The following is a 14,134-nucleotide window of genomic DNA, read 5'->3' on the forward strand; positions in this document are numbered from 1 at the left end:
AGGTTGCTCGGAACTCGGCTCGTCAGGGGGAGACGTGATACGTCAATGATGGTCCGAAGAAAAGAGAGACGGAGAAAAACGTTTTTTTTTAAATTATAAAAAAAACAAAACACTGTTGGAGACATCCACGTGTGCGCGCACGCATAATAATTCGAATTTCGAGGCGGAGGAGAGCGAACACGTGCGGTAGCGAACGTCCCCGGCGGCCGGCCACACTGAGCGCACAACGGTCGTATTGAACACCAACTAGTCCTCCGGGCCGGGGCCGAGTGCCTCTTTGCTAACCACTTGTTCGCCCGCAGCCGCCGTGTCATCGCCGTCGTCGTTATAACCTGTTTTACGGCAACAGCTGTGGGCTAGATGTTGGTCGTGGCAGTGGTAGTGGTGGTGGTGGTGGTACTGGTGGCGCTGCTATCGCGACTATCGGCTTACCCGACGTTCGGATGAAATGTAACGGGTTCGAGTAACGTTCTCTCCGTGTCCGTCTCCGCAGCAACCGTTTCGCTGCGTCCCGTGAGGATCTGCCAGTCGGTCGGCGTCCGTTTTCTTTTCTCCTTCAATTCTTATCTTACTGTTTGCTCTCTTATCGTTTTCCCTGAACGCGACTTTTTCGTTTTTCATCATTTTTTCCGATTGCGGTCTTCTTCGTCGCGTCGCAATCTGTGAGCTAGTTTATCTCGTATCTTCGAAAACGCAGAAACAGAGCCCGCTGCCGCCTACATGTCTTACGTCCATATGCCTTTCATCGCCATTTGGCCGGTTCCCTTTGCATGGGGTCTCCAAGGAATCGCTGATTGCGGTGAGTACTTTCTAAAATGCACAGAGAAAATTTCTTGTGAGCTATGTACGACTAGATCCCATTTTGGGTTTCAACCACTTCACAGTACACATTTTTCAACCTTGGTCGACTACGATAACAGTCGTACGAAAACGATACGACGACCGCAATAGCTTGTGAAAAATCACGAGGCACGCCTAACCTAACGCGCCATGGTCGATTGTATAGTATGTCGTCTCGTTAGTTTTGGAACGAATGATCCTCGACAATGTCAAAAACGACAATAGGTAGGCGGCTTTACACTTCGAGACTTTCACTTGTCGTTTGGTTTTTGGAGCTAGAAAATCAAACCCAGCCTTAGACAAGTACATTTTAAGAAAATGTACATAACTTAGATGGTGGATTGATTTTCTATCGTATTAAGATTTCTTCCGCAATAAATATTGATAATGTCACGCTTTTACATGCACCTTTAGGGCTGTAAGAAGTACGTTTATTACTGATAATAATAATATGATTGGTATGAAATGTGTTATGTGATAGGGACATTAAAATATAAATAAAATTCAGTGATAATAAGTAATGGTGTTCAAAGAAAAACTTGTAGTTTCTTTTTGTTTTGTCTGATTCCAAAGTCATTTTTTTCTCGTAAACGTTATTTTTCTTTTATTTTAAATATTTCGTCATATCAATTAAGTTTACTAAATAGTTTAATGGGCTAGCAATTACATTTTTTTATTTATAATCACTAACTAATTATTATGTGTATCCGGGTTACGGAGATGTGTCTAAATAGTATTCAGAATATGAATGGCATCCAGAGTGTATTACAAATTATCAGAAGTATCTGAAAATCATTGAAAATCAAGTTTACAAGTTTATTGTAAAATGTTAACAGTTTTCAGATATATATGTAACTTGATATGTATTGGTACATAAATGTTATTTTCTATAACAAGTTTAAGCTATAATTTCCTTTCATAATTATGTGTTCATAATTTAAATCCTACTCGTATATCCATTATAAATATTTAGACGTTTAATATAATTAAGAAAGGATATTAATACTATATAGTTAGGTACTTTTAGATAACCTATATCTGTTTGATTATTATTATTGGTTATCTAAACTAAATTTATAAGTGTATTCATATAAATCTGCTTCTATACGTATATCTTCTTTTATACATATTATAATGATATCATTAGTTAATTTACTAGACTTGTAATGTGTAATTTACTTAAATATAAATTATTTTAATAAAAAATTGTTTGAATAAATAAAATAGGCTATAAAATAAGTACATATATCAACAATATTTTACAAAAATTTAGTTTTAATTTAGTTTTCTAGCTTCTTTTTTGATTTTTGAGATACCTATTTATAGTTGTTGTTTTTTTTTTTTTGCTAATTATGTCAGTTATTTTAATCACTTACAACTTTATTATTTAAAATAATAAATATAAATACACATTATATTTTTATATAAATATATCAATTTTATTTAAATTATTATAATTTATTTTAAGAATTAAATCAAAACCAAATAGGTCAAACTTCTATTTAAGGAACTTGAAGTTTCTTTGGAATTCATTTGTTTAATAGAAATACACATAAAAAGTTTCTAAAATAATATTTTGTTATACTTTTGAAAACTTTGAAATACAATAAAATTATAAAATAATATTATACAATAAATATGTTGAATATATATTCTTTTTTGTTGTACAGAGAGTTTGAACTGTATATTTAAAAGATCATTAATTATATTATTTAACTAACCTAGGTATTATACCAGAGGGTCTATTTTTGAATTCACATTAATCATTAGCCAAAGCTTTAGTACACTAAAAAATTAGACAACATTTTTAGTGCACATCAATAATTGAATAAAATATTTTTTTGATATAATATTTTATACACTAAAAGAATATTGTTAAATATTTCATTTTTAAACAAATCTTTTATAGATGTATTTTTAAATTTTATATTTGCAATACTGTAAAATATACATTATAATTGATTTTGTCATTATATTTTTCAGTGATTAATATTGATAACAAGATTAATTTGAAAAAAAAATACTTTTTTTTATTGAATTAAAAATATTTTGATTACAATTTACAATTCAATTTTAAGTACAATTATATAAGTAAATATTATTTCTGAGATGGAAAAAAAATCAAAATCAAAAAGTGTGATGTATGAACAAAAGACATTACTAATTGATTTTGTTTATAAACATCTGAAATTGTGTACTAAAAAGTTTGGACCAACTTTTACAATGAAAAATTCATAGTTATCATGAGAAACTATTACAAAACTACTAAAATAGAGAACTGCAATTTTTGAGTTTTCTTAGTAATAGTCTTAATGGTACTGTTTTTTTTTTTTTTTAAATAGTGATATCATTTCCATTCGGAATCATTTTTTGTACACAATGATACTTATTATTGAATTAAAATTTAACATCCATTACAGTGACCTAGTCTATGACCCAGGTCCATTCCACCCCTTCTATACAACAGAGCAAGTTTCCCATTTTTTTTTATATTTTAAATACAATTATATATAGGTATTATATTATAAATTATACATACTACATAGGTATTTATTTACATTACGTTTTGATACTTGTAGCTGATTTTTTAGATGGTTGAAGATAGGGATGCAATTAGTTTATTAACAAACTTATGAAGGCTTTAGTTAACCTAAATTTACTGACACATTCTCTTTCAGTCATACCTACAATAATAAATGTAATATTATATTTATCTGTATCTTATCTATTAATATGGGCAATTAATTACTTATTAATAAAATTAAAATATATACTGTTGTACATTTTTAATTTAACATAATAATAGGATCCTCAGCTATATGAAATCAAACTGTATATTCGACAATTTATTAATTTGATAAATTGGAGGTAATTTAAGTTAACCAAATGTTCCATATTATTAAAATGTTTATTATTTTATAATTTATCGAACAGATAATTATAAAAATAAATACATTAAAATTAGAAAGATTTTACAAATAAATGGTATGTAAATTTTTATTATTGTTATGTGTGTATTATTGTTTTCACGTAAAAAATATATAAAAATGTTTATTTATATACTAAAATACGATTAGTATGATAGATACCCTCTCTAATAAGTTTATGTAATATTTTAGTGCACTAATAGAACTGTTATAGTGTGCCATCGTTCAAAAATATGGTTTTTGCACTAATAGTTGAACTAAAACGTAATATTTTAATGTACTAATATGATAAGTGTACTAATGTAAAATTCAAAAATAGACCCCTGGTACTACATATTTTATGTTTTTCATGATAAAAATTATGCTTATTATTGTATAAGATGACCAACACTAATAAGGTCGGTATACCAATAACAATAATACTTGCACTGTAATATTTGTAATAATAGTTTATTAACAATATTATTACTTAAAATTAAGGCTTATGCATTGTTATGCATTGATATTGGTGTCATTTATGCTAGTGGATGACAGTAATTATTTGTTTTTCTTAAATATAGTAATAATTTAAGTAAGTAGTTGTTAGTTGATTTTTTAAACCAGAAATTTTAATCAATTTTGTTGGCTTGATAATGGTGTAAGTATTTAATAGAAAAATTTATATCTATTTAATTTGAATGTAAATTTTGATTATAACTATTAAATATTTAAAATAATGAAATAGTATAATAGAAATACCAAGATTGGTACATAAAGACTAATTTAGAACTTTTAATTTGTATTTTTATAATTCAGGATCAATTCTTTAATAATTTTTTTTTTTAAGTATTTGAATAATTGTATTTACAGTGAAACCTTCCTTAATAGACACCTAAAAATAAAGTATTTTTTTTTTTTGGGAAGAGGAACATTCTCACTTTTTTTTTTTATAGGAAAATCTTTGAGATAATTAAAATTTTTGAATTTGATAATAATTGTTATTTTCATAAATTAAGAATAAATGTGGAATACATAAATAAAAGTTTACACTATTAAGTTATATTTATTTAATACATTATTATATAGTATGGTATATTTTTATCTAGTTAAAATATTATGTCCACGAAATGTGATCAACGCGCTATCATATTTGTATTTGGTGTTGTGTTTGTGATGGTTAATATGAACATATATGAGCGTATTTTTTTCATAAATATTTTTAAAATGTATGTATTTAATTAATGCAAGTAAAAATTAAATCACTTTAATTTATATTTTAATTCAATTTATAATTATAATTAAATAAAAATAAAACGTCTTTCTTTAAATAGTGGAAAAATTACAGCGACCGTGAGTGTCGGGTATTTAGAGGTGTCACTGTATTTTACAGGGTTTATTACAGTTTTTTACAGTGTTTAATTCAGAGGTATTACTGTATCTTAGTTTATAGTTGGGTATTTAATTTTGTCACTTTATATTAACTATTTAGTATTCATTTTTAAAATAAAATGTTTTAATTCATTTTTGTTGAATTGTTTTAATTATAAAATATTTTAGAACATTTCAGACAAATTTTAAGGTGTTAAAGCTAATATAATAATATAATAACAAATAGTTGTATTAAGTACTTTACCTATTATGAGCGTGTTCATTAATAAATATATATTATTATTAAATAAAGAACTAAACATATATTTGTATAAGTTAACTAATTGAGTGTCCTTTAAAATCGTTTTTTCATTACAATAACTTGCATTGTTTCAAAATTTAAAGAAACTCACTTCTGTTTATTTTTTAATCAGAATCTTTATCTTGCTGGTTTTGTAAATTGTTAATCTATTTTAATTTTTTTTCATAATACAATATTTTACAAAAAAAATTAGAGGACCCTCGAAATTATTCGTCTCTTAAATCTTCATTATATGTATTTTATATAATATTGATTTAAAATTTAAATACTTCTAGTTCATTTCTATGTAGGATAAGGTTGCCATATTTTATTTGGCAAAAACCGGGACAAATTTTTATTGATTTTTTGATTATACTGGTACAATTATTACAAAAACGTATTTATTTATTAATTATTTACTCTTAACATATCGCATAGCCCCGCCCCCAAATCTTATCATACCTCCCGAGATGAATCAAATAAACATTGACTACTCTATACAACAGGATAGTACAGTGATTAGTTAGATACTACGACTGTCAAAATATTAAATAACGATTAATTCGTTTATCGATAGCTACAACTTTCGTGATGGCATGGAAACACAAAGAACGTATTTGACAAAAATAATCGTCACTTCGCCGGGAAAACAATTAAAAATAGATTTTGTTAGTAAATTATTCAACTTTTTATTTTATCATGACAATATTATGATTTTTCAACCTAAAATGTATTAAAATATAATTATATATTGTTGAAGTCTCCTTCCGGGATTAATTGGTTGATTAAAAACAGTGTTTTGTGATAATCAGGACACTGGGATAAATGCTCTAAATCGGTACTGTTTCGACTCAACCGGAAAGTATGGCAACCTTAATGTAAGAAGTTGTTTTTTCTGTGTGCTAGAAAATGAACACAGTAATCAGATCAGTATTAGTTATCTAATAAATCTGTAATTTATAAAAATATAATGGTTATTGTAAGTAAAAGTATAAAAATATAGTTTAGGCACCTAAACTTCAGTATACCATAGAGCATGCTTATATGAATACGAAAAAAACCAACTTAAGTATTCTTATTTATCATTTTATTTAACTATGTACGTTAGAAATGAATGTTTTCAATTGTAATCAAAATATCTTGACCATAGCTACAAGTGTTGTCTCGGTTTTTCTATATTTCAAAATTACAGCCATTAAAATGTCATTAATTAATGTCCTTTTCCTAAATGTTTTTCGTAAAACACCACTATCGTTTGAACTCACTGACGATTCCCTAAGATAATTCACCTCGTATAGCCCTTATACTTAAAGCTTAAAGGCGAAATATTTCCTTATTTTGGATACAAGCCAATTACTGCCGGGAACCCTCTAGTCTAATTATTAATGTTTTATGTTGTTCGTTAAAAGCTATAGTGAAAGTCCTAAAATTTGAATATTAAACAGAAACAAGCTGACCATAATAAAAATGTACCGTTATGAGCTATTACATTTTGTAATTCTTAAATATATTATTTTGGTTTCATAATACATTTTTTCAGTGGATATTTTTCTCTTGATTATAATTTATTGTTAATGTTTAGTATTTATTTATCTCCTTGGGTATTCTTATGTTATAATTTGGTACATTTATTCCATGAATTATGTTTAACAACATTTAAGTATTTACTTATTAAGTTCTTTGTAATTTTTAATACATGTAGAAATAGATAGTTTAAATTTTTTGATAATAGTTCATATACCTATTAAAGTATTTATACATTAATATAAGGCTAGATATATATATTGAATATAATTAAATTATATATATAATATTATTCTGCTGCATTAAAACATGTAAGTTTCAGAAGATTGGAAATGGTATATTTATGTTTATGTATCACAAAAATACAACATAGAAATAGAACATAGAAATTATCTCTCTTATACTATTCAATCGATCTCTTTCCATAGAAGTCTTTCCAGACAAATGGAAAATATCTTGTCTCCCCTGTTTTTAAAAGTGGAGATATTAACCATGTAATAAATTACCGATCTGTCTCTATAATATTTATAATTCCCAAAATATTCGAAGGTATTGTTTGTAAGAAAATAAGTCCACTCTTTAAAAATTTTATTATTGACGGACAGCATGGTTTTATGTCTGGTAGATCTACTGCAACTAATCTCTTAATTTTGCAAAATTGTATTTTAAATGCATTTAAATTAAATTGTCAAGTGAACGTAATATTTACAGATTTCGCCAAAGTCTGACAAAATTGATCACAGTATACTCGCCAAAAAGTTGTTTCAATCTGGTCTTTGCGATCCTTTCTTTTCTTGGCTAATATTCTTTTTATCTGGTCGAAAGTAGTACGTAAAATTTAAGAATTATAACTCATATATGTATAATATTACTTCCGGGGTTCCTTAGGGTTCCCATCTGGCCCCTCTTCTTTTTAATATTTTTATTAATGATATTTATGATATCAATTCCAATATATTGCTTTTTGCTGATGATGTTAAACTATTCTATATTGTTAAAACTCCACTTGACACTAAATTGCTACAGCATGATCTTGATAACATAAGTAATTAGTGTGATATAAACAAATTATACTTGAACGTTTTTAAATGTAAAGTTATTGCTTTCACTAGAAAATGTTTATCTTTTTTAAATTAATATTTTTTAAATGGTGTTGAATTAAATCGAGTCAATCTTGTGAAAGATTTGGGTGTATATCTGGACTCTTCTTTTTCGTTCAATGACTATACATATTCAAAATAGAGCGTCTTCAATGCTAGGGTTTATAATCATAATGCGAAGCTGTAATAATTTTGATAATCCTCTGCCCCTTAAATCACTATACTGCGTTTTTAACAGATCAATTTTAGATTATAATTCAATAATTTGGTCTTCTTATACATCTGGTTTAATTCACTCTAGAGGCGATTCAAAATCGTTTTTTGAGACTTATAAGTATTAAATGTAATATTCAACGGTTACCTCACACTTCATATGAGCCATTATTAGTATACCTACTTAAACATTGACACTCTTCAAGTCAGAAGGGTAAAACATGACATTTGTTTTTCATATAAACTTTTAAATGGTTATATTTACTGTACAGATCTATTGTCAAATTTATCTTTTTTAGTTTCTGGTCATACGACTAGACAAACTAATACTTTTTATGTGCTATTTCAACGTACTATATATAGTAAGAATGCCCCTATAATTAGATTCATGCAACATGTAAATACATTTAATATCTATGTTTTTATTTGTAATTCAGTTGTTTCTATTAAATTGTATCTTAATAAATTAGTAATATAATCACTTAACATAATATTGTACTTCCACAACAACCATTATCCTTTATATATTTATATGCTCCACATTTTCATTGTAATTGGGCTCGTCCGTTTAATAAATAAAATAATAATTATAACAATAAAAATTTAGATATTTTTAATTTTTAATGTAGGTATCGCGATATACTGATGCATTAGGATTTTTAAAACTTTTTTTCTTTTAGTATTGAATTTCAAACATTTTTTTTAAAATTAAATTTAGTTATTTTTGTTATTTTTTATTGTTATCACATGTTGCGATGTAGTCCTAACATTAGTGTTTTGTAATATATATTTTAAGATACACAAATACCTCCTATTAGTGTTATAATTATTATGCTTAGGATGATTTATTTTAATGCTGGATTTGTGGTTTGGATTTTACTTAAGTCCTTAGTTACGTGTGTATCATGTTGTCTTAGTTTCTGTGATTCAGAATTCCTGTTAAAGTAAGCTTCGTAATGGCCAATGGGTAAAAGATTAAATATATGTTTACATTGGTAAGGTTTTTGGCTTGATTGGCTTTCGTTGTTCTGTTATAGGGTAAATAACACTTACAAGGGACAAATAACCATTTGGTATATTCCAATCCGACCCATGGGGATATAACGTATTACATTTATGATCTTTGTTAATATCGTGACAATAATTGTTTGAATATTCAATATTAAATTAAATGGATTTATCATATTCAAGTTTATTTAATTATTTCTTATGGCATCAGATTCAAATTTTAACATTTTGGTTTAATTTAATTAATTTTATATTCATAGTCATAACTAGGGCTTGGATTTTGATGCAAATGCATCTTTTTTTCTGATGTCTCAATACATCGATATGTAAGTAGAAAATGTATTTCAAGTGATACTAATTAGTTTAATGTAGTATTTATTTTGCATTTTTTTGCCTTTCATGACAAATTTAACTTAATATGCATATTTTGCTATTTTTAGGATATTTTTCAAGTTTTTAGAGCATTTTTCAGAATTTATCTATACATTTTTAAATATTAGGGTATTTAATTATGCATTTCGACATTTGTTCGCTCAATACTTGTAAGTTTAGTATGTAATATACTAAAATGATAAACTAATAAATACGAGCATGTATCAATCCATGCTTTTATTTTATCAAAATTAGAACAAAATTAATGTAGTCGAAAAATTATTTTCTATATTTATTTTTAGAATTTAACGACGATCATAGCAAGTTATGAAATAAATTAAATTTTAAATAAAGTTAAATAAAATGTAAATATTAAACAAATATGTACCTATATTGTTATTATAAATATAATTAAATATATTTGGTAACATAAATTTTCTAATATAATTTTTAAACTATAATAAATATAAAATTGTACTCATTTTTGCAATTTTTTAGAGCATATTTTGCTATTTTTTAGAGCATTAAAATCCTAATCATTACTAATACAAAGTACTTCCGTTTTTACGTTGTGTATTGTAATTTTTATTTTATGTTAAAAGTTTCTTTATTATAATTCAATTTAAGATGCACTTCTGAAGTGTACTAACTTATTTAATATTTATTAAAAAAATTAAAAATTTTCCTGTATCTCCCTTAATCATCTACTGAACTTAAAGTGTATTTTTTTTATATTTATATTATTTATGTGAATAGGGCTTTTAGATTTTGTTGGTTATACTTCAAATATGAAGAACCTGTATTTTTATTTTAAGTTTTAATTACATTTTAAGTATGTATGTCTGTTTATTACATATAGTTATTTACTAGCTAGTGCTACCATTAAATTATTTTAATAAATTAGGGCCGGACAAATGTGTTGAACGTTTTGTTATGTCTTGACTTCCAGCCAGTATTTTTCGTTGAACATAAATTAAGTAGTAATTATTTTTAACTTAAATTAAGACATTTTATCTTCTTATGATATTTTATGAACTTCAAAAAATTAAGTTTTAATTTGGCCTTAATTAATTATTGAAGAATCTGTTATTAAAGAAACACGAAATCTTTAATAAATAAAAATAATTTTATTTTTCGAATAATTTAAAAATGTAAGTATTAATTCAGGATATATATATATACTTTTATATGTAATAAATCATTTAATAAACGATATTATATGTTACGAATTACGAACTACGAATCTATGATCATTATTTTTTGAAATTCAAATTTAATTAGTATTAAAAAAAAAATATCTTGAATATCAATTAAAAGGTAAATTACGTTGATTTACGATATGTTTATTTATGTGACATCAATAATTTCCTTTATTTTAAAAAGCTGTTTATTAAGCTTTGTTTAACAGGTTAGTTAATTCTTATGACATCTTTAATTCAAATATGACTGAAATATTTACGTTTTCGACTTAGCTATTCTTAATGATTTAATAAAACATGAAAAACCATAATTTTTCTTTGTGTATTAAATGCTTGTGTATTTATGTAGTTTAAGTTAATAAAATTGTAAAAAATGCTTCATATTTATAAAATAATGTATTTTTAATTGTTGATAAGTAAAAAAAAAAAAGGTATTAAGTCAAGTGGTACGCGGATATAAAAAGGTTTGGAACCGCTTCTCTATATATTTTAAGTTTACAGTTGATATTTAATTTTGATACGTGGTAGAACGACATGATGTCAATGTACGGTTCACAATTTTTTTTTTTTAATTTAAAAGTCACCCGAGACACTAATGCTCGTCAATTGCTAGATTGCGTGTTTATTTGTATATATTATTTATTTTTAAGTGATATTGGTGCATGTGTACTAAGTTTGAAAGTAATTAAATAGAGTTTAATTTTATTATATTTTTTTTCCAAAATTTGGATTTACAACAATATTTTGTTATTTTGTTAGCATTGAAACATGATTATTATTATTTAATCGCTATTGCAGATTATTTTTATAATATTAATAACTAGTTAAAATTCGGTGAAATAATAGAGTGTTCTAGCAATTTTTTTTTTATATTCCCATCGGCAGTTAATTTTAATAATTTTGTAATTAAAGTAATTAAGTAAATTAGATGGATTAATAAACAAGTTCAAAGAAGTTTAAAAACAAATATATTTATATTGGCTCTTTTTTTTAACTAAATAGTTTAAGTAACAATGCTAATGTTTTTAATAAACAGATAAATAATTATATTGTTTTTTGGTATTGGTTGTAAAGTTAATCTATTATATGGCGGAGATTACAATTTTGTTGACCATTTTTAAGATCTTCGAGTTCTTTTTTAGTATAATATTTATAGATATGAATATATTTTTGTATACATACATTTGTATATGATATTGTATATCAAATGTTGCAAACGTGCAATATCGTTCCAGGTGGTTTGGGTTTTTTATGACGGTTATGCTATATTATTATTATTACGTGTGTGTTTAGGCGACAAATGTTTGCACTAAGAGGGCGATAAAACGGTAGAAAACTCTCATGAATATTAAACCGGGTAGGACGATACGAACTCGACGTTCCTCTCTCAGATCTTTTATGCGACCACCAGCCGGGTTGAGATTCCGAATATTTCGGCAGTTACCACACGTATGCTACTTCTGGAAAAGCACAATTTCATGTTAACTTAACCTTTCTGCATTGAGTTATTTTTAAACAATTATTTTTTTACTTTATATTTTTTATACATTTTCTTTGAATTAATCATCGGAATTAGTTTTTGTTTGACGTGACTTGGTAGGATGTTGTTCGCTTTATTTTTAGGTCATTAGTTTTAAATATATTATGTAATTACAATATTAAAATATCTGATTAATAATGGGAGAAATATCATTCTAACATATTATGTTTATGCTTTTATACTTTTCAATGGAAGTTGTTTGCATGATTAAATTATGAACTCACTTGAATTAATTTAATTTTTTTATTTTAGCTTTATGTAATGTTTAATTCAATTTTTATTAAATCAAAATTATTCTGAAAAAATATAATTTTTTAAAATTGTTGTGTAAGTTTATTATAACGAATACAAGAGGAGGGAATATTCTGTGTCATTTAATCCTTATGACTCTTTTCTAATAATTGTACCGATTGAGACAAAAAAATCACGGTGTACAATATTGTATACCATGTTAAAAGCTATAATTTCTCGTAAACTTATTATAATATTATCATGACAGCTATATTACAACATCAGTTTTATCCTCTCATTTTTCGTAACATATCATGAGCTAAACCTTTTTAAAACATTTTATATTTTTTAATTAAATTGTGATAATGAAAATATAGTAATTCATTATACCTATTTATGTGAATTTTGTGTTTTGTGTGTATGAAATAGATTTAGAAACTATTTTAAGTATGTTCGTGAAATTTTTTAGAATATAATGTCTGATTTTTTAGAATTAAAATTTTAATGATTTATTAATTTATAATACATAAGTAATTATTTTAAATATAGGATATCATCTGTTGGTTTTATTAATACTTATGTTTATTTAATTGCAGAAATAACGTCACCTTAATTTTTTATTTTTCATAATAATAGGTATTTGAGGATTGTTTTATTTTTATTATTTCACTAAATATTTATCTTAAGATTTTCTTTATTTTGTTTTGAACTTAAATGACCTAAAAATGTTTTGAATATTCATCATTATTATTTTCTTATTTTAAAGTTTGTTATAAATGAGTGTTTCATTTAATTTATTACTGGGATAAAAATAATAAAATAGTGTTCTTGTTTTTAATATACCTTGAAATTAAGTACAGTTGAAGATTAGGTACTTAATAATTATATATTTATTTGCTATATTTTAGTCTTATATATTATTCAATCAGTTTACTTATTAATTTACAATAAGTATATTGAGAATCCTAAATCATATTCTGGTATGCATATTTTATTATATATATACATGTTTCAAGTTTTTATTGTTTTTTTTGTAATAATTTATGTTAGTAATTTAATAAATTTTTGAGTAACTATAAATTTATTTATTTATTTCCGAGATTTTTATTAATTTGTAAAATTTTAATATTTTTAATTATTTTTTAATTTTACTGCTAAAAATATATATATTTTAGCTAGGTGTTTTTAATTAAATGTTACAAGAAAAAAAAAACATTTCAGAAATCACTTGTAAATATACTTCTAACAAATGTTAGTAGTTACTATATTTATTCAAAATAAAAATATTCATTGTTTTTAATTTAATATATAATATTATATAAAGTTAAACATTTGTTTAATAAATTTAAACAGATAAGTATGTTCAAATAATATTTTATTGGTTAGTTAATACCTAATAGTACTTGATTCCTCAACCTAATAAGTCGTTAAATAATTATTGTGCTCATAAATACGTTAACATGTTATTTGTCAGCTCATTATTATTCAACAGAGTCTTGCGTCTAAATGTTGGGTATCGACCTTTTTGATGT

At 25.1% G+C, this 14,134-nt stretch overlaps 1 protein-coding gene across 2 annotated transcripts in view; it reads left to right on the forward strand.

Annotated features, from left to right (window-relative positions):
- The first annotated feature begins 709 nt into the window (after positions 1–709).
- The window catches only part of LOC112682814 (uncharacterized protein CG43867), a 78,598-nt gene continuing 65,173 nt past the window's right edge, over positions 710–14,134 (forward strand). For both annotated transcript variants that reach the window (XM_025553556.1, XM_025553557.1), the window contains exon 1: positions 710–799. The gene's annotated coding sequence lies outside the window, so the exon portion shown is untranslated. The remainder of the gene's footprint in view (positions 800–14,134) is intronic.

This window comes from Sipha flava, unplaced genomic scaffold, assembly GCF_003268045.1.
Source record: "Sipha flava isolate LNK unplaced genomic scaffold, YSA_version1 211_pilon_pilon, whole genome shotgun sequence".
NCBI classification, from domain to species: Eukaryota; Metazoa; Arthropoda; class Insecta; order Hemiptera; family Aphididae; genus Sipha; species Sipha flava.